The following is a 24,023-nucleotide window of genomic DNA, read 5'->3' as shown; positions in this document are numbered from 1 at the left end:
GGATTAAAGGCGTGCGCCACCACCGCCCGGCAATGATTTTATTTTTAAAACATAAATTTTATGGCAGTTTGCCTGCATATATGTCTGTGTGAGGATGTTAGGTTCCCCTGGGACTAGAGTTACAAATGTGAGCTGCCATGTGAGTGGTAGGAATTGAACCCATGTCCTCTGGATGAGCAACCAGTGCTCTTAACCACTGAGCCATCTCTCCAGTCCAACCTATTGATGTAACCAACCATCTTATTAAATAAGAAACACAGAAACAATGTAAAAGAAAAAGCCGAGAGGTCAGAGCTCAGAGCTAAAATCTCACCCTTCCGCCTGCAGTGTCCCAGCTTCCTGAAAGAGAGCTACTTCCTGTCTGTACGTCTTTTTTATAGTATTATTGTTCTGCCTTCTCATTGGTTGTAAACCCAAACATGTGACTGCCTCATCACTGTCTGAATGTACAGCCCCCTAGGTCTTAAAGGCATATGTCTCCAATGCTGGCTGTATCCCTGAACACACAGAGATCTATGGGATTAAAGGCGTGTGCCACCACCGCCACACTCTGTCTATGGCTCTAATAGCTCTGACCCCCGGGCAACTTTATTTATTAACATACAATCAAAATCACATTTCAGTACAATTAGAATACCACCACACCAACCCTCTACAAATTTTGAAGTGGGGTTTGAAGAAGGTGAGGATGAGAGGCCATATAAAAACTTCAGACTCCATAGCAGTTTCTCTTGCTATTATGTCAGCCAATCTGTTTCCCTGAGTCTCCAACCTGTGCCCCCTTCGATTCCAGGGAGGTTTATACAGTGATAAATTTCCTCAGGCAGTTCTGAGTTTTCCAATACCTGAGTAATTAGTTCCTTATGTATCAAATTCTTCCCTTTTCTGTTAATTGGCCTCCTTTCTGTCCAGATTTCCCCCAAAATATAAACTACTCCCAGGCATCTGTGGGGGCTGGAGCGATGGCTCAGGAGTTAAGAGCACGGGCTGTTCCCACAGAGGAGCCAGATTTGGTTCCCAGTACTGACGTGGCAGTTCAACCACCTGAAACTCCAGTTCGGGGGATCCGATGTCCTCATCTGATCTCCTTGGGCATCAGGCATATGCATTATGCTCATACATACACATGGGAAGAATACCTAAATGCATGGCTGGAGTCTGTATTATAGTCTCCTTGTTTATCTTTAAGGTTTTAATGGCCTGGTTTAAGGCATAACACTCAGATGTCTGGGCAGACCAGTTCTTTGTCATTCATCAACATTCAGTGACTTTTTATTTAATCCTGTCAATCTCAGAATACCTGTTGATGTCTTTTATCTTGAGTTACGCAGCAGAACTCATCTCCCTGAAGAAACGGGTCTTGCTCATTTCAGGACAGACTTAGTCAGATTTAAACATTAATGTTCTGTGGGCACCGAAGGATCCCTGCACTCAGGAATTCTGCAGGGTTAAACCAGTCGTTGGTGGCTAGGATGGAATCATCTTTCTCTGGAGGAATAGCCTCCCACTTCAAGATTCCAGCGTCTGCTGGCCAGAGCCTCGCCCTCTTCTGTAGGCTTCTTCTTACTGGGAGAGCAGTGTCCATAATTAAACAGCTGCAAAGTTCCCTTTCAGCTCTCCTCCTTGGGGGCTGGGGAGCTGCTGACTGAATGCATCCCAGACACCCTTGGTAGGCTGGGTGGAACAGCTTTGGCAAGGCCTTTTCCCATGACCCCGAGCGAGTGCTCCAAGGGGGGTAGCTTTGTCCTCCCTTACAAAAAGATGAAAAGTCTTTTCCAAGAGAGGGCAAGGCTAACGCCGGGGCGGGCATTAATTCCTGCTTACTTCTCCGGCCTTAATTTCCTTTACCTCCTCGGGCTCGGGCTCCTAGTCTAGGATTTGTGGGTGTGACTTTGGTTTGCTAGCGTAAGCATCAGTCCAGAGTCTACAGCACCCCGCTGGGCTCAAGTGTTGTCTTAAGTCCTTTCTTGGTTTTGGGGACTGGGGTGTGGGCATGAATATCTTGTATCCTAAGAGAAAAAAAAAAGTAGAGGAGAGACCCAGGACATAGTTTGGATAAATTGTTCTTTAGTCTCCGTGGTGTGAAAATGGGAAGAGACTTCTGTGTACCTCCCAGGAGGGTAGTCTATTGTACTACTGCTTTCTTTCGGTCTCTGGATCTTCCCATTCAAAGGCAAACAAGTCCCTACTTTCCTCTGCCAAATACAAGTCCAGAAAGCATCTTCAAGGCTGACTACACTGAGCCATTTGTGACCGTAAGGAATCTCTGACAAGAGGGTGTAGGGCTTTGGGAACACCAGATGCTGCCCTGGGCCATCTGGTTTACAGCCTTCAAGTCTATGAACTTGAATAAACTTAAACAGTGGATTAAGCTCCATCTGCTCCCCTTACAGAGACTATTGGGGTATTGTCTTGGGGTTCAAGGCCCCCGTCCCCAGGAAGACTGTTGCTAACTGGAGTCAATCTTTTCACCCCTTCCTGAGGAATGTGTGCTGCTTCCTTTGAATGTCTCACCCAGTGCCGGAAGGCTGATCTGAAGAGGGACGGCCCGCAGCCATGCCTGTTTCCCTGCTTAACCCCGGGGTCATCTGGTGTTCTGCCTTAGCAGCTTGGAGCCACGAAGAGACAAAAAGAGATGCAAAGTTCAGCTCTGTCTGTCTGCAGCTCTGTCTGTGGTCCTTCTCCTCCACTGAGTCATTAGTCTTTTCCCAAGGGGTTTATCCCCGCCTCCAGGACTGGAGACAGATAGATACAGGTTGTCTAGGAAGGGAAAGAGAGGGGAGGAGACACCGGCAAGAGGGATACCCAGAATCTATGAGAGAGAATATTTTTTAATTTTGAATTTTTGAAAATGTCATGAGTTCTTTATTTACACCATGTCACTCCTTCCCCTCCTCCTTCCAGCTCCTCCCATTTTCCCACCCCTTTTGAACGCATGACCTCTTATTCTTTCATTACCATTACATGCACGCGGCATGTGCCCCTGATGAATCCATTTGGTGTTGCTCATGACTGTACGTGTTTAGGGCTGACCACTTGGGACTGGCTACCCCATCAGGGAGCTCATCTCTGGGGAAGACTGATTTTCCTTCTCTTAGGAGCCATTAATTGCTTATAGCTCCTTATCTAAGGAGAGGGCCTTGTGAGATTTTATGCATTCACAATGGCAGGTCAACTAGTGTTGCCATTGTGCAGGTCATGTTCAGGTGACAAATTGTTGACATTTCATGGGTGTAGCTTCTCTTATATAAAAGACGTCTCACAGCAGATACCCTAGTCCTCTGGTTCTTACAATCTTTCTGCCTGCTTCTTCCAGGGTGTTGCCTGAGCCTTAGATATAGCAGCTGTGCTGTTCGTATATCAGCTGGGGCTAGACGCCCAGTGATCAATTATTCTCAGCATTTTGTGGATTTCTGCAATGGTCTTGATCTGCTGCAAAAAGAAGCTTCATTGATGAGGAGCAAGAGTGACAGTTACCTGTGGGTATAAGAATAACTATTAGAATGCACTCAGAAATTATACTGGCTTAGGAAAGTGGCAGTGGTAGTTTCCCTTATAGGGTCCATGGCCTTGCCAGCCATAGGGAGTTGGCTAGAGTTGCTTCCATTGATGGACTTAAAACCAATTAGAAAGCTATTGGTTACCCCCAATATATGTCTTGTTTTGCTGGTCATTGTTGAGGTTCATAGATATTACAGTGGCATTCTCCCTTAGTACCACACGTAGCTCCTTTTAGGCTATGAGAGCTAGTCCTCAGGGAGGAGGCTTGACTCCTACACAGGACTCTCCCCCATCCTTCTCTCTTTTTAATTTCATGTGCATGAGTGGTTTGCCTGCCTGTGTGTGTCTGTGTACCATGTGTGTGCGGTGCATGCAGAGACCAGAACCGAGTATCAAATCCCTTGGAAATGGAGTTACAGCTGGTTGTGGATGCTAGGAATCAAATGCAGGTCTCCTGCAACAGCAACAGTACTCTTAACTGAGTCTTCTCTCCAGCCCCAGGTCTCAGACCTTTAACCCAACCTCTACTCAATGAGGAAGCTTGATTTCTCTTACCTGTTTTGTGTTTGTGATGCTCTGATTACAGGCTCACCCTGCTTTTTTCTGTGGAAACCCTCAGAAAGTGTCACAGAGGCTCTTCTTGGCTGCTGGTAGGTCAATATAAGACCCCTACTGGATTGATCCCAGACAGAGTTCATGCAGACTCATATGCTGTATGAGAGTATCATCCAGAGGAGCTCCCTAGGTATCACATAAAGTTTCTCATATTCTACCTGACCAGGTCTCTGAGCAGGCCCCTCAGGGGAGAATGGGACCATGTTTTGGGTGTCTGCACCTGGTAAACATTTGACCACATGTCTCCTTGACTTTCACCAACCTCTGGGTTGTCCCGACTACCAAAGCAGTACTGAAACTTCAATTTTATTGCTACCTTGGTTTGTGCATGAAGTCATCTGGTCACCTCGCAGTACCTGCTTGGGGCCCTTATCCCAATGTGGCCAATTGACTTTCGATTTTGGGTTTCCACTAGTTCTGAGGTTAGGGTATGTTTCTACCTTGAGAGCGGCAATAACATAGCCAGGAGCACCTCCCAGTCTCTGACACACACACACACACACACACACACACACACACACACACACACACACACTCCCATCCTGCCCCATCCCGCCCCTGAGGCCATGGAGCAATTCCAGATGAGTTCCCAAACTGTGAGAAATGGGTCTGAGGTCCCGAGAAAATGAGCACATAATTCGAAGTATTTCAGCAAGATAAATAGGCACACCTAGAGGCCCTGTGTCTCACTCTAATTGGCCAGGGCTCAGACTCACATTCTTCCATGATTGGCTAATACAGAGTGGCACAGTTTCTGGGTGAAATGAAACCTGACCATGTATTTTGACTCCAGGAATTGCTTAGGTGGAATTTTCACCAAATGAATCTTTTTCTAAAATAGAGTTTCCTTTGCCTCATTTACTCTGTGTCCTCATTTGCTTCCTGTTGGTATGATGATCAGGACCAAAAACAACTTGGAGAGAAAAGGGTTTATTTGGCTCACACTTCTACATTACAATCCACTATCAAGGGAAGCCAGGGCAGGGAGGTAGAAGCTGAAGCAGAGACCATGGAGGAATGCTGCTTACTGGCTTGCTCCCCATGGCTTGCTTGACCTGCTTTTTTATATAATCCAGGATCATTTGCCCAGGGACAGCACATGCCTAGGCCTGGGGCCTTTCAGAGCAATCATTAATCAAGAAAACATCCCACAGGCTTGCCTACAGGCCGATATGATGGAGGCATTTTCTTAGTTGAGGTTCCCTCTTTCCAGATGACTCCAGCCTGTGTCAAGTTGACAAAAACCAGCACAGCCTTTGGTAGAAAAGACAGTGCATCATGTTTACACGTCTCACACTTCCTTCCATGCATGGGCTTGGAGTGAGGCCCGGCCTGTGCAGTTCCCCGTGGTTTGCTGCCCTTCATCAGCTCTCCCTCCACCGTGAGCACATGCAGAGGCTTTGGGGGTCCTCGGTTGTAGCTGGTTTGCCCTTCTGTGCTCTCTTCAGCACTCCAGAGCCCTCACCGTGCTGAAGGTGAAAGTTCGCTGTCAGATGGTGGCCAAGCGCGGAAATGAACCAACGCTGAGTCACACAGGGTTAACCCTGGCTCTGTTGCTGCTGTGGCCTATGCTCTACCCCCTGAGCCACTGTGTCGTCGTCATCTACACAGGGTGATGCTAATAATCCCCTTCATAAGAGTGTCTAAAGGCCCCAAAGCCTTCATTTAGTTTTACACCAGCCCAGCGCCTCTGCTAAGCAGGGCGCAGGTGGGTCTCAAGGAGTGGTTCAGGCCGAGGCAGATTCTCCGAGCTTCTAAAGCCTAAGGCAACCGAGGAGCTGGGGACTTTTGATAGCTTTCCGGAGGAGGGAGAGTCAGTTTTCTTTAATGGGGAGGCCTCTGGTAGGCCAACTTTGCTCCAGTGGGTGGAGCCACACCTCTGAGTATGTGGACTTGGTGGGTCATCAAAAAAATGGAAAGGGGACACAGAGTTAGGAGGGGGTCTGGAGTGGATCTGGGAGAGGACTGAGGGCTAAATATGATCAAAATAATCTGTTTATACAAAACCTTCAGAAATTAATTAAAAAATACATTAAAAGCAAAACCCTTGGCCTGGTGTGGTGGCACACACCTTTAATCCCAGCACTCAGAAGGCAGAGGCAGGCGGATCTCCATGAGCTCGAGGCCAGTATGGTCTACAGAGTGAGTTCCAGGACAGCCAGGGCTACACAGAGAAACCCTATCTCAAACAAACAAACAAACAAACAACAACGAAACCAAAACCCTGGGAGGGACAAGCATAGGTTGGACATTCCGATTCCCCAAGGACATAAGTGCAAAAGCAGGGTGACAGGTTCTGTTCCGGGAGGAATAGAAAGTGTGTCTCGGAAAGGCTTGGTCACCAGCTGGTGGATCCAGTCACTGAAATGGATCATGCTGTCATCAGTGGCTGATTCTCCAAGGGCTTCATGGTTTCATGGCACCACTGGGAGGTGAGGGAGACTTTGGAAGGCGTGGCCTACTTGGAGGAAGTAGGTCACAGGTATGTTTGGGTGTTGTCTGGTCTCAGTCACCCCTGTCTTTCTCTCATGAGGTGGGCAGCTCTGTTGTACCCCACCCTTCTACCAGCATAGGCCTTACCGTTAGGCCCCAAACAATAGAGCCAATCCACCATGGAATGAAACCACTGAAATATGAGCCAAAATATAACCTCCTGTAAATGGCTGATCTTGGTGGCCAAATTGATTACTACCCAAGCAGCTGGGCACATCTGTGAGGGACTTTCTTGACTGGATCACTGCAAGTGGGAAGACCCACCCTTAAATCTGGGCCACATCTTCTGGTGGCAGCCCACATAAAAGGACACAGAAGGAGGAAGCTTTTGCTTTTTGCCAGCTTGTCCTCACTCTCCCTAGCAAGTTCATCTATCCTGTTGCTGAGGCATTCCTTCCCTGGTGGTAGAACCTACTCCTTCAGGACTCCAACACAGACTCAAGACCCACAGCTCTCTAGGAGTCTTCCAGGATTCCAGCACCAGCCTGGGACTACTGAGACATGCAGTCTGAACAACTACTGTATTATTGGCCTTTCTATCAGGAGGTAAGTCACTGCTGGACCACCCGGACCACAGCTTGTAAACCACTCTAACAACACCCCTTTAATCTCTTTCGGCTCACTCTATGGTCCTGTTCCTTTAAGGAGCTCTGACTAATGCACTTCTTTGTTTACTGGTGTTTCTTCACAGCAATGCAAAGTTCACACAGGCTTCAAGTCCAAAGCGAGCAGTAGGATGACCATCTTGAGGCTGGAGAATCATCCCCAGGTCCTGAGTTCTGGGCACCCAGGATGGGCCTGGCTCTGGGGAGTCCCTCCCCACGGCTTTGCTGCCCTGACCCCAACTACAGCTCTCCCAGACTGATGGCTTTACAGTCCTAAACCCCTGCCATACCCAACCATTCTGAAAGAAACTTCCTTTTTTCTTTTTGTTTTTTTTCAGGCCTGTTTCTCTGTGTAACAGCTCTGGCTGTCCAGGAACTCACTCTGTAGACCAGGCTGGCCTCAAACTCAGCGATCTGCCTGCCTCTGCCTCCCAAGTGCTGGAATTAAAGGTGTATGCCACCATGCCCTGCTTCATTCTGGCAACTTTCCAGTGTGACTGTGATAGCATGAATGGGTCCTTTAAGGAGAGCATTTCAAAGTAGGAGCTACACAGGATGCTGATGTTCTCATGCATGTGGACATGCATCTGTGCAGCAAAGCCCTTTTCGGCTTTGTGAAACTGCCCCGGGCCTATACCTGTAGGAGCTTCCTGTCCCCAATTCCCCAGCCCTGCTGAGAACGAAGAGAAATAGAAAGCTCCACGCAGGAGCAGTCTGGTGTAGTTAATGATTCTATGTTCTGCTCAGCAACAATATGGTCTATTAATTGATGCATCTTCTATTTGGTAACAGTCTTTCTAATTAACACAGGCTCTATTTAGTAACAGTATGCCCTATTTAATTTCTTTCATGTGTTCTGGTGAAAAACATTATGCTTCATTTAATGTATTTCATCTGTCTGCTCCTCATGCATTCTGTAACACAGGGTGCAGCTGGTGGTGCCGACAGACCGTGGGGAAGGGGTGCTCCCCGAGGAGGGCTTTCCAGAGGGAGGGGCTGAGCTCTTAGAGCCGGCATTTCAGGTGGGGACAGGGTAGGAAAGGCAAGGGGGTTCAATCAACTATATGGTTGGGAGGCATTTGGCAGGGGGTGCACCTCAGCTGGACTGGGGGTTCTCAGCTACTGTTCTCTAAGTTCCTTATGTCTCCTCTCTATCTTCAAAGTCGCTAAGTCCCAAGCAAACCTTTGGCTGTCTCTCATGGGGTGGCCTCTCTACTTGTTTTCAAATCTGCTCCCCGGTTTAGTGCTAAGGCTCCAACTTTTGTCCCTCCTCCCCAGCCAAGGGCCCTGCCAGGACCATGGATGGCAATCACACCTGCTGGGCCAGCCACTGGCAGCTCCTCAAGGCTTATGCTCGCCTGTGTGGACATGGTATCCCCACGGCCTAGCTGTTGTACAGCATTGGTGAATGTTCGAAAGCATTTGGTAGTTGAGGTCTGGGGATTTGTACGTGTGTGGCTTTGGGGGGCAGTACTGCACAGCTGCCTTCCCCACGTGACCTTCAGTGACAGGCATACAGTCTGGCGGGTGCCCAGGAAGGTTATGGGTGGGGTGGGGCTGAGAGCGGGTTCCACAGGACAACCCCAGAGCTGAGCCTACACAGGTGGGCGGATGACACGTAAAAGGGGTGGCTAATGGGTGGAGCAGCGTCTTCGGCAGAGCAGAGGGGCCTGGCCGAAGGTCTGAGGGCTGCTGGACACCTGGACAGTATATGGTAAAAGGACCAGGGAAAGAACACCCTGACCCTAACTTGACCTCACGACCAGGGCCAAGGAAAGACATCTTGACCCTGATGTCATAGCTAGGAGCTGAGAAGGGGAAGAGAAAGTACAGACAGTGGAGGTGAGAGAAAGCTTGGACATAGGGAATCTCTTTCCATTTCCCCCATCGTCACAGTAGTTGTACAGGTCCCGAATAATATTGGGATCCAGGGTGCCATTACGCAGCCATTTGGATTAATTATCTAAGGGGTATTGAGGCCAAATCTGATTGGAAAGGTGAATCAACTTAGGGCCCCTCAGGTTTGGTGCCAGGCTTAGAGGCTGGAGGCTTTTCTAAGAGGCATCCCAAGGGGGAATGGAGGGTATGGAAGACACCGTTCCCATGGATGAGAGATGAGAAGGAAAATGTCACCACAGCCTGTAGTCCCAGGTGTCCCCAGGACTAGGGAGGACCGAATGAGGACCAAGCTGTTCAGCGGGTCATCACTCCAATCAGTGGGGGTCAGGGCCTTAGCCTGGCTAAGCCAGAGGAGAGACTCGGCGCCTGGTACCAGGGCTTTCATAGAGGCCAGAAGATGAGGAAGAAAACCAAGCTGGAGGGGGTGGTGTGTCTCATCCACAGTCGCAAAAGCCACACGGGCCTAGAGGAGCTGTGGCAGCCCTGAAGGGAAGATGGGAGAAGAGGGCAGGAAGGGGCGATAGCCTGACTGGGCCTAAGGAAACTGCAGGATTGCAGAGCCAAGGGTAGGAGATGGCGTCAGGTGAAGAGGGCTAGTTGTAGCCTTAAAGACCTTGGCTGGGGATACCTCAGCCTCCAAGAATACCATAGGGGTGCCAGACACTCCACGGTCACTGCCTCAGACTCGGGGAAATGTTTACACCTACCAAAGGGTAAACTTACCTAATTGCAGCTGGTGGATGGGATGCCAAGTGATTGGCGAACCAAAAGGTGAGTTTGTTGTGGGCGGAGCATAGATGAAGGATAGGGTCCAGTGTGGCTCAGACCCTGAGGGGGCGCATAGGCACCAGAATAACCTATCGGAGCACAGAACCAAATGTAAGTGTTGTAGCTCCGCTCCTCTAGGGGGATAGATTCCCCGGTGAAAGTGATACAGCTCTGCTCCAGGGGAAAGTTTTCCCCAATGCAAGGGTCACAGCTCTGCTCTGGAAGGGGAGCGTTTCAGGCACTCCAAGCCAAGTCTCCATGCTTTCACTACATAGCCAAGTAAGTTATGGGAGGCCCCAGGAGGGCAGACCAAAGCTGCAGGCACGTGTACTTGCCTTTCTAGGTCTCTTATTACTCAGCATGATGTCCTCTAGATCATTTTCAAGGCTGCATAGAGTGCTATTGTATACCACCGTTTCTTTACTCCCGTGCTTTAGGTGGGTTCCATATCCTGGCTGTTGTGAACAGTGACGCAGTGAGCATGGGGTGCAGTGTCTGACACACTAACCTCATCTCCTCTGGATACACACCAGTAGTGGGATTGCTAGATGACATGCTTATATTTTTAATGTTTTGAGGAACCTCCACGTGGTTTCCATATCAACACCACCATCACCAGTTCACTGGCACCAAACACATGTACCCTGTGCAGCCATCTCCCTGTCCATCTTTAGAACTTCCCCATCTTCCAAAACGCAAAGCTGTCCAGCTTGAGCTCCTCATGTGGCTCCTCATGCTGGACCCACCTCTGAACTCCCTGCCTGATGATTCATACAGGTGACTGATTTGTGGCTGTCTTGGGCTCTGCATGCTTGCCCTTGTAAGGGAGGGCACTACCCAAATCAGAGAGCTGGCAACCTAAGGCAGTGAAGGAACAGAACATGGGCTGAACATGGTCTGCTCATCCCCAGCTGGAGGAGTAGAGTTTCCACACTGTAAACAGCTTCTCCATCAGCCTGAGGATCCAGGTCCTGGGACAGACTTGGGGACTGTTCCTTAAGCTCTCCTCCTTGCTCCTACCCCAAGTCTATAAGGCATGTGGAGGCCAGCCCAGTGTCCCCTGTGCTGGACATCCTTCACAGCTTCTCTGCTGGCTGCTCTCCATTCTTCTCTGCTCCACCCACAGCTCTGGGAGTCAGGGCCCTGTGGCCCGCTTCCTTCTGGCTTCCTTCTGGCGGAGCAGAGGCAGGCGCCTTGCCTCTCCCTACCTCCTCCTCTGTACTTTCAGGACAGCTTCTCGACATTAGGTCTTACATGGCTGAAGTTCTCCCAGGGAGCAGACGGTCAGGGTTACAGGCTACAGGAGGACTGTCAGCATCTCTAGGGCTGAGAGCAAGGACAGAGTGGCCATGGGGTAGGGGAGAGGGCAGAAAGAGCAGTGACCACAGGAGAGGACGGGGCTGTGCGGAGGAGCGGGGTTGGCTGCAGCCTGGAGAATGGATCAGCAATGAACGTTTAAAGAGGAAAAAAGAGGAGAGGAATCAGGGCCAAGGAGGAAAGGGCAGAGAGATTCTGGCTGAGGAGGTTGAAGGAGGTAGGTGAGGCCACGGTGAGAGAAAGGTGTGAGGTGGTGCCGCATGCACAGAAACAGGGTCTATGCTATTCCTGCTGGCCCAATGTCCCGGGGCTTCCTACCCACATTGACAACTGATGTGTCTACCTACGTAGCAACCTGAAGCTGCACACTGACCCAGCGGTTTGCGGTCCTTCTGGGAGCCCTGAAGGGACTACCAGTCATGACTTACATTTCCTGATTTAAGGAAGTGAATGCTGAAGGTTATTGCTGTGGGTTTTTCACGATGATTTAATCTCAAGTCCAAGAAGCTTGAGCCAGGTTGGGGTAGTGTTTGAGAAAAAGAGTCCAGCCAGTGAGTTCCTGGATTGGACCTTTTTTCTTAACATTTAGATTTTTCAGTAAAACGCCCAGTGGCCTGTTTTCTGAAAGTACTTTAGCTAGTCACTGACTAACTCGGAATGAAACTTCCGAAGAAGCTGTGGTTGCTAGGAAGCCAACTTGAGAAGGGCAGGGGAATCCCGCCTTCGTCATCTTTCCTCGAAGCAAGGTCTCCTTGGGGTAGACGAGGCCCAGCGTTTCTGGAAAGGCTGGGCGAAGGAGCTAGAAAACCACTTTGTACAACTACTGCATTAGAGCCGGGGCGTGCTTGGAGCAGGGAAGGTACACACCTCTATCGATCGCCCTTCTCGTGGCAGGTGGGTAACTCCCCTCCCACCCCTCCCAAGTACATCGGGTCTCAGCCCTGTCCCCTGAAGGAGGACGAAGTGATCACCTTTTTCTACACGCGAAGGAGACCAAACTTTCCAGCCCTCCGGAGCCACTCAAAGAGAAACCTTTCAGGGGTTTGCGGCTCGGTAGGGAAACTCAGCCCCACAGCTAGACCGAATCCGCCTCCACCGGGCGGAAGTCCCGCCCCGGCCTGCAGGCCCCGCCCTGCCCCTGCCTATCCCTTTGCCTAGGAGGTTGTGCTTTCCGTTAGGTCTTATTTCCCGGGCACGTCCCTACTTCCTGAGCACTCCAGTCCTGGGAGCCGTCTGTGCCCCCGAGCGGCTGTCCAATAGCCGGACCCTGTCCTACCAGGAGCCGCGCCCCCAGAAGCGGGACCCTGTCGGTGCCTGAGCCGCCTCCTCATCAAACCCGGTCCCCCAAACCCCGCGTCCTCCAAAACCCTGAGCCCGTAGGATCCAGAGTGAACCCCGCCCCCAAGATACCGAGTCCCACCCTCCAAATTGGTTGGACCCCGCCCTTCCCTGAGCCACGCCCCCAGAAGCTGGACCTCGCGGGTCCGAGTCCCGGAGTCCACAACGGCCTGACCCGCCCCTCACCGAGCCCCGCCCCCTAGACCCTGGGTCCCGCCCCACAATGACTGGGTTCCGCCCCCAGGAGCAGGAGCTCCGCTATCGGGGGTCGGACCCCGCCCCTCCCGGAGCCCCGCCCCCGGCCCGGCGACGGCGGTGACCGTTGGTGCTTTCGGCGGGCGCCCGGCGGGAGCAAGCGGCGGCCCGGTAGGTGAGCGGGGCCGGCGCGCCTCCTCGCGCGTCTTTCTTCCCTGGCGCGCGCCCCCGCACGGCCCGGGCTGGTCGGCCTGCGGCGGTGGGGCCGAGTTCGGGCGCCGCCCGCGCCTTCTTTGTTCGCGCGGGACTCCGGGAACTTGCTCGCGCGGCCGGTGGCCGGGGTCCCACACAGGCCTGATGGTGCAGGTTCTGCACGAGCCCCAGCCCACAGGACCCGGGCGGGATCTGACCCGGCTTAGAAGCGGGCCCGGCCGGCCATGAGGGGGATTTAATGTCCAACTCAGCCCGCGGGTGCATTGTTTGGGCAGAGACTGTTTCCAAGGGACCCGAACTGAGGAAATGTAGGGCAAGAACGCAGGGCAGTCCACAGCGAGGATTATGGAGTATAGACAGAGGGGCTAGAGCTGTGGAGTATAGACAAGGGGACTCAGCTGTCGGGTGTACACGGAGGGGCTCACACCCGTGGAGTGTAGACAGGGGCCCCCAGACCGGTGGAGTATCGACCGGGGTGCAGAACTGTGAATTGTAGACAGGGGACTCAGCTGTGGAATGTAGATGGGGGGGAGGGCTCAGACCCCTGGAGTGTAGACGGAGGGGCTCTGACCCATAGAATACAAATGGAGGGGCCCAAGCTCCTGGAATGGGCTCAGATCCACGGAGTGTAGATAAGAGGGAAAGCTGGTACAAGGGAAGTAAGTCATCCTGGGAGTGAAGCCTTGAGCCTACAGCAAGCAACTGGTGTGTGTGGGTGGGGGGAGAGGAGCAAAATCAATGATGAATCAAAGGATTGTGCTTAAGTTTTAAAAGTTTCTAAAGGAAGCACGCTCGTCGGTGTGAAGTTTCTTCTGCAGAAAGACTGGAATAAAAATGTTACACCTTTTTTATTTGGGGCTTCAGGGACACTGTTGAGACAGGGAAGGTCATGGGGGTGGAGGGGCATGGCTTGGGTAAGGCTCTGGGGTAGGACCTTGCAATGATGAAGACAGGGAACAGGTGCCCAGGAATCTGGGTCTTTAAAAGATGCAAGGCCATTTCTGTGACGCTTCTTGGAACGTACCCCCAAGGGGACTCAGAAGGAGGGTTGCCTCTGACAGTGAAGAGGAGAGGGAGAGGCTGGAGAGCTGGCAGAGGAGGCCCGCAAATACCAGAGCTGAGAAAAGGCCCTCAGACTTGGGGTGGCATGTGTGTTCTAGGCTTTGCAGGAGTCAGGAGAAGGCAAGGGTCCGTACTGAGAGGACCTAATTGTAGTGCATCACCGAGTGCCAGCTTGTGACAGGAGGCACTTTGTGGTTCTTTGTGGCTCACAGGAGAGGCCCAGGGTCAAGGACTGGCTCACATTTTGCCTTATGTTTAGAACAGCAACCTCAAGAGGATGGGATGGTGGGTGGTCACAGAGGCGATACCGAGCCTGGCGAACCTGCTGCTGCAGTAGGTCCTTTGAGGATCCCAGAAGTGGGAGAGGTTGAGGCTGAGCCCTGCATTTCTAATCCTGTTGCCATTTGACATCTGTATCTGAGACAGAGCCAACATGCAGGTCCCTTCTGGCCAAGGGAGAGTGCTGCCTTACTTGTGGGCTCCCTGCCTTGCTTTGGCAGCAAGTGCACCATGATGGTATGGGGTGGCCGAGGGCCCTTAACGGTGGTGTGTGTGTGTGTGTGTGTGTGTGTGTGTGTGTGTGTGTGTGTGTGTGTGTGAGAGAGAGAGAGAGAGAGAGAGAGAGAGAGAGATTGAGATTGCTGGAAACCTTGCACACATTTACTTACTAGTCAGCACTTGCTTTAGTTTCGTATTGAGCTGTTGCAGAGACTTGAATTTAGTGGCTTAAAACAACAGTTTATTCTTCATGGCTCTGGATGCCAGAAGTGTGCAGTGGGTCTCACTGGCCACGTGTCTTTTGGGGCTGGGGAGAATCTCCTCACTTCTCATGTCAGGTGGACCCTCATCTCATCCCTGGGCTCAGGGCTTGGTTCCAGTGCCATGTGACCTTCTCTTCCGCCGTAAGCCTCCCTCTGCCTTGGTCTTTGAGGACACTGAGGGTTGCCAGGAGATCCAAAGTTCTCCGTTTACATCTGCAAAGCCCCTGGTGTGTTTTCCCTTCTCACTGAAGAACAGCTGTGTCCTGCATCTTCCCCAGGGTGGGACACAGGGATGGACCCAAGGGTCCCACCCACCAAGGGCTGCAGTAGTCTGTGGTTGCACTGCCCTGTGGAAGTGTTTCTGGATGCACGCCCAGTTGTGAGAGGGTGCAGTGTCCATTTGTTCTTTCTCTTTAGGGAGGTGGGGTTCCCACTCCTTCAGCAGTCCAGTGAAAACAACAGTCTCCAGAAGTCTGCTCAGTAGCAGTCTGTAACCCCAGCACTCAGGAGGTTGAGTCAGGAGGATGATGGGTTGGATGCTGGAGCCTGGGTCAAGTGAGACATCTCAAAAATCACTGGGCTAGAGAGATGCCTCAGTGGTTGAGATTGTGTACTGCTCTCGCAGAGGATCTATGTTTGTTTCCAGAACCTGCTGTGGACAGCTCACAACTCCCTGTAGATATAGTTCCTGAGGAACTAATGCCTCTGGCCTCCTAAGGCTCTGAAATTCATGAGCATATACATGTAGTTAAGAAAACAATCTTTCCCAGCACTGGGGAGGCAGAGGCAGGCAGACCTCTGAGTTCGAGGCCAGCCTGGTTACAAATTGAGTTCCAGGACAGCCAGGACTACACAGGGAAAGCCTGTCTCCAAAACAACACACACACACACACACACACACACACACACACACACACACACACACACACACAATCAACCCCCTCCAAAAAAACCCCAGAATTGTCAAAAAAGCCCCCAAACTTCAAACCCCAATGCAAACAAGCTCAAATATGCACTTTGCTTCTGATTTTCACGGGCTACCGTTTTTAGAAGTGCCCAGTTTCTCCCATGGAGAAGTCACTTGTTCCAGGAAGGAGCAAACCTGGTTAGTGACCCCACTCAATGTCATCTGTCCTTTGTTTTCTTTCCTTGTTCTCTTATGAGTGCACTGTCCCAGCTTTGTAATAAGGACATCCCCATGGTTCCCTTCCTTGTTCAGGCAGTTACATACATGTGTACACACTGTATGCTACATGCATATGTTTTGTACATCACTCATCTATCTCTGAGCCATAGTCTTAGTTGTCCTTCCATGACACCTGTTTGTTGGGAACTAACCCATGGGTTTAAATTCAACAGTGGCATTCTGTGCCACTTACCTAGCCCTAGAGGGGCCACCCTAGGTGGGTGGAGTCTTCTTACCTGCATGCATGTTTGTGAACCATGTGCATTCCTGTCAGATCCCCTAAGCTGTGGTTATGGGTGGTTGTTGGCGACCATTAAGTGCTGGAATTGAGTCAAGAGCCCTTAACCACTGAGCCATCTCTCCATACCCCTTTCTGTAGTGGGGCCTCTTGCTTAAACTAGCTGTCATCACTGAGCTGAGCAAGGACCTGTAGAACAGCTCCCATCATGCACTTATGGATTGATCTTGCTGTCACTGGTGTACCCAAACTGGATTTCATTACATCCTCATGTAGTCTACCCCCGCAGCTGGTGGTATTGAAAGACCCTGCTCCAGTCTGTTGTGACGTCCCAAGATCTGCACAGAGCTGTCACCTAGGGTTGTCTGTGCTATACTGCTCTGTATTGGGTTCCTGTGTGATCTCAGATCCATCCTTGTTTTGTTAAAACTCTATTCTTTTTGGTAGCTAAGAAATGTAACCGAGAGCCTTTCCTCTTGGTTTTGAAGCCATCCTTACCATCTAGTTCCTTTTTAGTTTAGCTGGGTATAGAATCCTAGACAGCTATGCTCTGTGCTTTGTGCAGTGGGTGCAGGGGGACAGTTGTGAACTGTAGTAAAGTTAGCTAGGAGCAGGAGAGCAGGGTGCCCCCAGGATGGGGAGGCTCAGGCTCCTTGGGTGGGACTATGGGCACCAGGGAACGAATGGCCTTGTCTCTTTATAGTTAGGCTATAAAGAGAAAATAGTGCTGCATAGTGCTTGAGACACTGGAATGCCAAAAAGCTCTTTGTCTTTTATGCAGCATCTAATGATGTGAGTGTCTCAGGTTTTTGTTTGTGGAATCAGTCAACTCTCTTCAAAGACTCACTTTGCACAGGTTTAAATACCACAAACAGGAATAAATGTCAAGTAGAGATAAAATGGAAAGATCAAATAAAAATGAAATGGAAAAATTGGGGTGGTTTACTCTTAAATATTTCAAAGGTTTGGAACTGGTGTGTGTTTCTGGGGTCAGAATTGCAACTGCAGAGCCGTTGACAGTGAGGACCCATGTTCTGACGAGCTGTGGCCTCTGCATGTCCTATCACTTTCCCAAAACTCAGGAGCCTAGGTTGGTGCCCAGAGCCAGAGGAATGAGTTGACAAATGGCCTTTGCCTAGCAGACTGTGGGCCAGGGGGGCATCCATTCCCAGGCCAGCCCTGGTCTCAGCCGGGTGTGGGGGTCTCATGGAGTAGTGATGGAGGCTAGCTACCTCCTCTGCTGATTCTTGGGTCAATGTGCTGCTGCTATTGCATTTGAAGGTCTTCGACCTCTGGCAGGTGGCCCCCATGCAGTCAGGTCCTCGATGGCTCGTATGGCTCATGGCTCCCTGCCCTGCCCAAAGAATTGGGTCCTCTACCTGTGTGGGCATTGCCGGTTTCTGTAGTGCTACAGTGGAGAATCCCAGGAGACCAAGGGGCAGTGCCCATTGCCGTGTTCCCTCCCCCCGCAGTGACACTGTTCTCTCACCCTACCTCTGCTGTGACCCTGTGAGTAGCTGGAGGCCCTGTCTGCATCCAGATAATGGGATCTTTACCACCTTTTGGATCTCTAAGTGTGCTCGTCCTTGGTAGCCTTGCACTTACATTTCTTTTATATTGGAGCTTGTATATCTTTGTTTCTGTGAATAGGCTAGCCTTTGGGTTTTGCTGGTTGTGAATTTTATATCATGGAAGATTATAGTTGCTCAAAGACTAGAAAAGCAAACCTTTTGCATTTTGAGATAACATCTTTGCTGCTCAATCTGAAAACAGGTAAGTGTGAGCTGAGCTTTGCCTGGAGGCAGCCTCTGGACATCCATGTTCCTAGTCTTCTCTCTTCTGGGGTCCCTGGGTATGCAGCAAGTCCTAGCTCTACTTTCTATGGGAAACACTGCTCTTTGGGTCCTGGCAGCTTAGCTGGTGCAACAGAGCTGAGCCCTTGTGAGTCCTCTGGGGACGGGCTGTGAAAGCCACCCACGATCATTATGCCCTGTCTCCTGAGGCCCGATATCTAAGCTCAGCCAGCATTTGAAGCTTGTTTCATGTGACAGCTGTGACATTAGCCTAGCTGTGTTGCCTCTGATCCCTCTGCCTGTCAGTATTCCTCAGCTGTGATGATAGTGCGTATTTGGAGAAGTGGAGCAGGCCAGAGGTGGATGTTTTCACATTCTTCTCTACCATCCCTACTTCTTTCTCCTTTGAAACGTTTTAATCTAAGATGAACTCAGATTCACTATTGAAAGGAATTCTTAATGCCTAAGGTCTGTGCTGCCACTTAGCAATGGATTGAATCTTTGGTATTAAGATCGACTGGGATAGGGAGAAAAAGGCTTGCTATGCAAGAACAGAGTTAAGGCATCTGTGTGGTCCTAATGTTTGACCTCAGGTTTCTTGGAGCCTAAACTGTTGAAACCTCTACAGAGACCCTGGAGGAACCCTGCCTGATGAGGAGCACGGGAGGGGAGCGACACTGTGCTTACTGAGCCAGGCAGCGCTGCCCCATCAGCCCCTGGGCACCCTGACAGTGCAGTGGCTGCTAAGCTCCTCTCAAACACATTGGGGACATGAGCTGCCAAGGACTTCCAGCAGACTCTGAGGACCGTCTTTGAGTGGAGATCGGGAGCCATGGTGTGTCTGAGTTCATTTCTTCATTGGTCAGTGTGATCAGTAGACTTGATGATGAGACCTTGAGCTGTCAGGTGGCTGTCCAGTGGTGGTCACTCCCAGCCAGTTCTTCGGCTTTCTTGTTGGAATAGCTCTGATGTTGCAGCCGGGCTCCCCGGTCATCCTGTCACAGGCTTCATTTTAGGGAACCTGTCTGAAAACACCTACCCATGCTTGGCCACCCAGCAATGTAATGCTGTTGTGTGTGTGTTTATAGTAGAGTGATGGCAGATCAAATGATGATTTCATTTTGTGTTCTCTGTGACATTGGTCATCCACGACTGAACAGGCAGCTTGTCCCCAGCACAGCAGCTTACACAGCGTGCTTCTGTGGCCAGGGCTCACACAGGTGGGATCTAGCTGTCAGTCCTAGCTGTGGTGGGAGGCGCCGCTTCCAAGGTTCACCTGTGGCAGTTGCTGGCCCCAGAAGATCCTCTTCCAAGGTTGCTAATATGGCTGCTGGCAGACTTCCCATCTTGTTGGCTCCCTGTCATGTGGGTGTCTAGTTAGGGAAGCTCACAACCTGCCATCTCCCTTAGAGTGAGGGAGAAGGGAGAGGCAAGACAGAAGCCACGGTCCTTTTGTAACCTGACCTCGGAGGTGACACCTCATCACTTTTGCCTTGTTTTAGTACTTGGAAGGGAGTCACTCGGTCCATTTTCATCCAAGGCAAGAGTACTATTAAGGCAGGATGAGTAGGAGGCCTGTTGATGGACATGTCAGAGGTCACCTCTCCCTGCCAATTGCTGATCCCCGGCCCTTATCCTGTATACAGAATATGTTCCCTATGGCCCTTCCACGGCAGTAGCAGGTCCGAATCTAGCACTTGAGTTGGCTTTGATGCAGATGAGAGCCTGACTAAAGCCCCTGGAGAAGAGCTGAACTCCATCTATAGAATAAACTGAAGGATAAGCCGTCAGCCCACCAGGCCATACCCAGGACAAGTGTCAGCTGACGCCACCACCACTGCAGGCCTTCCCGCTCAGTGGGAAGAAGAATGGAGACGAGTCGGGGTCAGAGCTGTGGCCACCCTGAAGCCTGGCCTGGCAATGGCTGCAGGTTCCTTGTTAAACCTCAAGACTGCAGTGTCCCTCCCAGTCTGGTCTCGCCTCCTGGAATGCGCTCTTCCTGCAGCTCAGACACTCCTCGCCTGCCTCCTGTTAGGAGGGTTTGCAGGATCCAATGCCCACTGTCCTCCTGAGGCCCTCTGCCTTTTTAGTTCCATCTGGTAGTGTTTCTGATGCCATTGTTTCTTAGAAACTTGATGGCTCTCTGGATCTCCTTGTTGGCACTCCATATGACCTGAGTCATGGCCTGCGAGATAATCCCTGTTCACAGTGTATGATGTGGAATCGTGCCCCTCAGTTTTCCTGGGAGTCCTCTTTTCCCAGAGGCCTTTTAGAGGGACTCTGGCTGTCTTGTTTAGACCATGTACTAGCTGGCTTTCACAAGCAGGGACTCTGGAGCATTAGGTGCTATGGGATGGTGGCTGCTCAGAGTAGGACTGGATGTCAGGATGTGTTTATAGGAGAGTGTGGATTGGGGATGCAGGCGAGTGTTCCAGGGAGTGGTAAACATAGTGTGCTAAACAGGAAACTGGGAGTTGTCCTCCTCCTTCCTCCTTGAATCCTTTAGATTTCTTTGGCATAACTGGGCTTTAGCAGAGGCTTCCTGCCTGCCTTGCTGAGAGACCTGTGCAGTGCATGCTCCTGCATTGGTTACTTATCTGACTGAGGTGCTGTCTGCTCTGCTGAACCTTGGGACAGCTAGAGAGGCAGTGCTGTATGCATGTGCCTGTCTTCCAGGGTGACCAGTACAGGTAACCTGGCAGGGAGCAAGGAGTGGTCCTGACCCCAGCCACAAAGCGCTGTGCTTCTGCCCAGCTGGGAGAGCTCGTGTGTCCCTGGCTGGTCATCCTCACAGCACTTGTTAGGGGTTTGGATTGGAGTGGGCACAGCATAATGGTTTCCTTTCCTGGAGGATGGACGGCCCTGTCGCTATGGGCAGCTGGGAAATGTGCCAGGGTGTTTGCCAGTCCTCTGGTGTTTGGTTTCCTTCTGAATGTGTGCTCATCAGGCTCCCGGGTGACTGATATAGATATGTGTGTGGTCGGTGGACTTCATGGCTTGAGCCTGTGTGAAGTCATCACGGAGGGGAGCAGACGGTGGAGCAGAGCTTACCTCATGGCAGCCAGGAAGGAGCTGGGGTTCCAGTACCCCTTCAAGGGCACACCGTGTCTCATTACTTTTCCTGTTGCTGAGATAGAATACCTGACAGAAGCAATTCCAGGGAGAAGTTGACTCGAGCTCGTCGTCGTTGGTTTAAGGGAATCCAGTCCAGCATGGTGAGGGAGGCATGGTGACTGGGGCATCATTGGTGGTGGGAGTTAGATTGTTCTTCTGTGCAGATCAGGAGGCGAGAGCTCAGGCTGGAACTGGACCAGGCTAATTCTCAGGGTCTACTCCCCAGTGACCCCTCTTCCTCCAGTTAAGTTCCACACCTTAAAGGTTTCACAACCTCCCAAACAGCACCACTGGCCGGAGATCAAGTGTTCTAAATAAAGGCTGTTGGTGACATTTCACATCCAAACCTTAACAGATCTTGATGACCTAGCTTCCTCTAGTCGGCCCTACCTCCTAAAGGTTCCTCTACTTCCCAGTGGAGTGCGGAACAACCCTTTCTCTGGCTCAGCAGCTTCTGGCAAAGCTCTTCCTCTGAGGGTGGGGATGTGCCTTGCCCTCTAGATCATGGGGTACCCTGCTAAAGGCCCTGCCATAGACATCCCCCTTTCTGTCACTATAGCAAAAATACCCAACACTGGGGTACTCAATAAGGTAAAAAAAAATCGTGTAACTCTCCAAATTTGACTAGCCTTTCTGACTGGCCCCTGGTCAGTCTCCTGGCCGTGGTGATCTAACACCACAGAGTGGGAACACAAGCAAGAGGAAGCCAGCAGGGAGGGGCCAAACCTACCCTTTCTAACAGCCTGCTCTGGTGGGAACTAACCCACTCCTGTGAGACCAGCATTACTACTTTTACAGGGTAGGCCCAATGTGTTAAATGTCCCGTTACTTTTAAATCCTCTTGCATCGGTGAATTAATGTGAGTTTGAGGGGGACAAGTCTCATTCAGCATGTCACGAGTACACCAGGGCAGGAAGCAAGCCCATGCGATTTGAGCTTCTGATAGTGGCCCTGGGAGTGGGAGGTGGGAAGAGTGTTCCAAGAAGCGGGTGCAGGTGAGGTGGGGAGGTGATGAGGAGTGGAGCCAGCATGTTTCTGCCCTCAGCTTGGTGCCTTCTTTCTTAGATTCTCTGCACAGACCTGTGGCTCCCTGAGTGAGCTCTGCAGGTGGACCCTGGTTGTCCCTGTTGGTTCTCTCCTGCCTGGCGTGGAGAAAGCTTTCGTGTCCATGTGTGGGACAGATGTGGGCACAGCAACCCGCTCCTTCCAGTGAAGCTGGTTGAGGTGCCTCTGGGAAAGCAGGCGGGGCATGCTGACTGAGAAGGCAGCCTTCAGAAAGGGAACTGGGAGTCTTTAGAAAGGCAGACGGGGATACTCGACTTCCCTGGGGCATTTGGGCGTGTCTCACTAGGATACTGGGCCATCCAGGCAGATGACATTTGCCAGGGCTTTGTAGAGCATTATGGGTGCCTATTGGATTCTTGGTACTCAGTCCTTGTCTAGGCACTCACATCCTTGGGCCAACCTGTGGACAGTTTGTACAGGCCACCGGTCTGTTTAGTGTTTCTAGGGAGTGGCTTGAGGAATCTGGCCACCTCTCTGCTGATGCCTGTGTGAGGACATTGGGCTGGGCTGGGTTCCCTCATAGTGGTCCACCTGTCCCCTGCGACCAGAGCTGGTCCCTTCAGTGCAGATGATGAATCTGGACAGATGGAGAAGACTAACTAGAGACTGCAGTCATCTGAGCAGGACAGATCTCATCTGGATGCCTGCAGGTCCAGCTGTGCTCATTCACACAGGTGCCTGCCTGGTGGGAGGAGTGGCCAGCCCGGTGCGTTAGTGGGCTGGGCCTGGAGCCTTTGGTCGTGTGGGTGTGGCCACTGAAGTTCTGTGTCCTCTCAGCTTAAGTGTTGTCTGTGGCACATTCTTGTCCTTTTGCTCTGATGTTTTATGGGGCACTTTCCACGTTCCCTGTTCTCTGCTCAGAACTTTGGAGCGCACAGCTCCTTGTCCATCTTTGGCTCTGGGAAATGACCCACTGACTTCTGAACTTCCCTCCCCACCACTGGCCCCCACTAATCATTACTCTCCCAGGATCCAAGCCACCAGGGGCTCACTTAGAGACTGGATAGAACTAATGGGGTCCCTTGGGGTCTTGTCCTGACACTACAGTCTATGTCCCTGGAGTTGCAGGGGAGGGTGGGGCCCTCTCTTTCTTTTAATAGCTACATGATCCCTCCCATTATTCTCTGGATTTCTTTTTCACAGCTCCTCCTCCTTTAAAAAGTCAAACAAGGCCAGACATCTTACCAGATGCTGGCACCTGGCTTCAATTTCAGCTGTGGCCAGGGTTTACTGAAGAGAATTCTCCATTCACCCAAACCTACAATTTAAGTTGGACAACCCCAAATATACCCTTGAGGTAGGGGCCCTCCTATCCCCTTGCAGACAAAGCCAGCTCGTGTTTCATCCTCCTGTGTAGCTCAGGGACAGGGCCCCAAGCCGTTATGGCTCCCCTTGCTCTGCTGTATGCTATGGATGGCCACCATTCAGCCCCATGTTTTGGGCTTAGGAGATGTTCTATTGTGGTGGTCTGTCATTGTTTGGATAACTTTATCTTGAGGTGGTACCTTCTGGTATCTGCATGTCCTTGACAAGGTTTTAGGGGTGCTCTCTTAGGGGCCCTTCTGGGCTGGCTGCCTTCCTCTGACATCTGGGGAGCTGGCCCTGTCTCTGAGGATGTTTGGACTCTGCTGGGACTGTGGTGTTGGGCATTCTTTTGGGAGATAAGTGTATAGGGGACCAGTCATGGAAAATCCCTGGGGATGAGGTCAGCTGGGACCCCTGCCTAGAGGCTGAGCAGGAGAAGGGGAGAGAGGAGAGAGGCTGTCACAGACGGAGGCCAGCCATGAGCTGGAGCCCGAAGGGATGGGAGAGCCAGGTTTCAGAGGTCTGGGAGCACAGTGAGGGGACCCTGGTGTAAGG

At 51.4% G+C, this 24,023-nt stretch overlaps 1 protein-coding gene and 1 long non-coding RNA gene across 11 annotated transcripts in view; one reads left to right on the top strand and one right to left on the bottom strand.

Annotated features, from left to right (window-relative positions):
- Positions 1-2,813: 2,813 nt before the first annotated feature.
- On the bottom strand, positions 2,814-12,583 carry LOC121832726 (uncharacterized). Of its 2 annotated transcripts, XR_013042721.1 has the most exons (4): positions 12,170-12,583; positions 9,837-9,970; positions 4,057-4,242; positions 2,814-3,477 (listed from the first exon to the last, which is right to left on the bottom strand). It is a non-coding gene; the product is annotated as an uncharacterized LOC121832726 (long non-coding RNA). The 2 variants fall into 2 exon arrangements; XR_006076420.2 differs by lacking the exon at positions 4,057-4,242.
- Positions 11,928-24,023, top strand: part of Rgs12 (regulator of G protein signaling 12) — a 92,184-nt gene continuing 80,088 nt past the window's right edge. For 3 of the 9 annotated variants that reach the window (XM_042285846.2, XM_076545726.1, XM_042285847.2), the window contains exon 1: positions 12,745-12,902. The gene's annotated coding sequence lies outside the window, so the exon portion shown is untranslated. Of the gene's footprint in view, positions 12,093-12,139; positions 12,252-12,689; positions 12,903-15,850; positions 15,873-24,023 lie in introns of those variants that run through there. The other 6 variants (XM_076545724.1, XM_006985574.4, XM_042285845.2 and 3 more) reach the window with 5 other exon arrangements.

Source organism: Peromyscus maniculatus, chromosome 10, assembly GCF_049852395.1.
Source record: "Peromyscus maniculatus bairdii isolate BWxNUB_F1_BW_parent chromosome 10, HU_Pman_BW_mat_3.1, whole genome shotgun sequence".
Lineage (NCBI taxonomy): Eukaryota > Metazoa > Chordata > Mammalia > Rodentia > Cricetidae > Peromyscus > Peromyscus maniculatus.
This window is presented reverse-complemented; position numbering and strand designations above follow the sequence as displayed.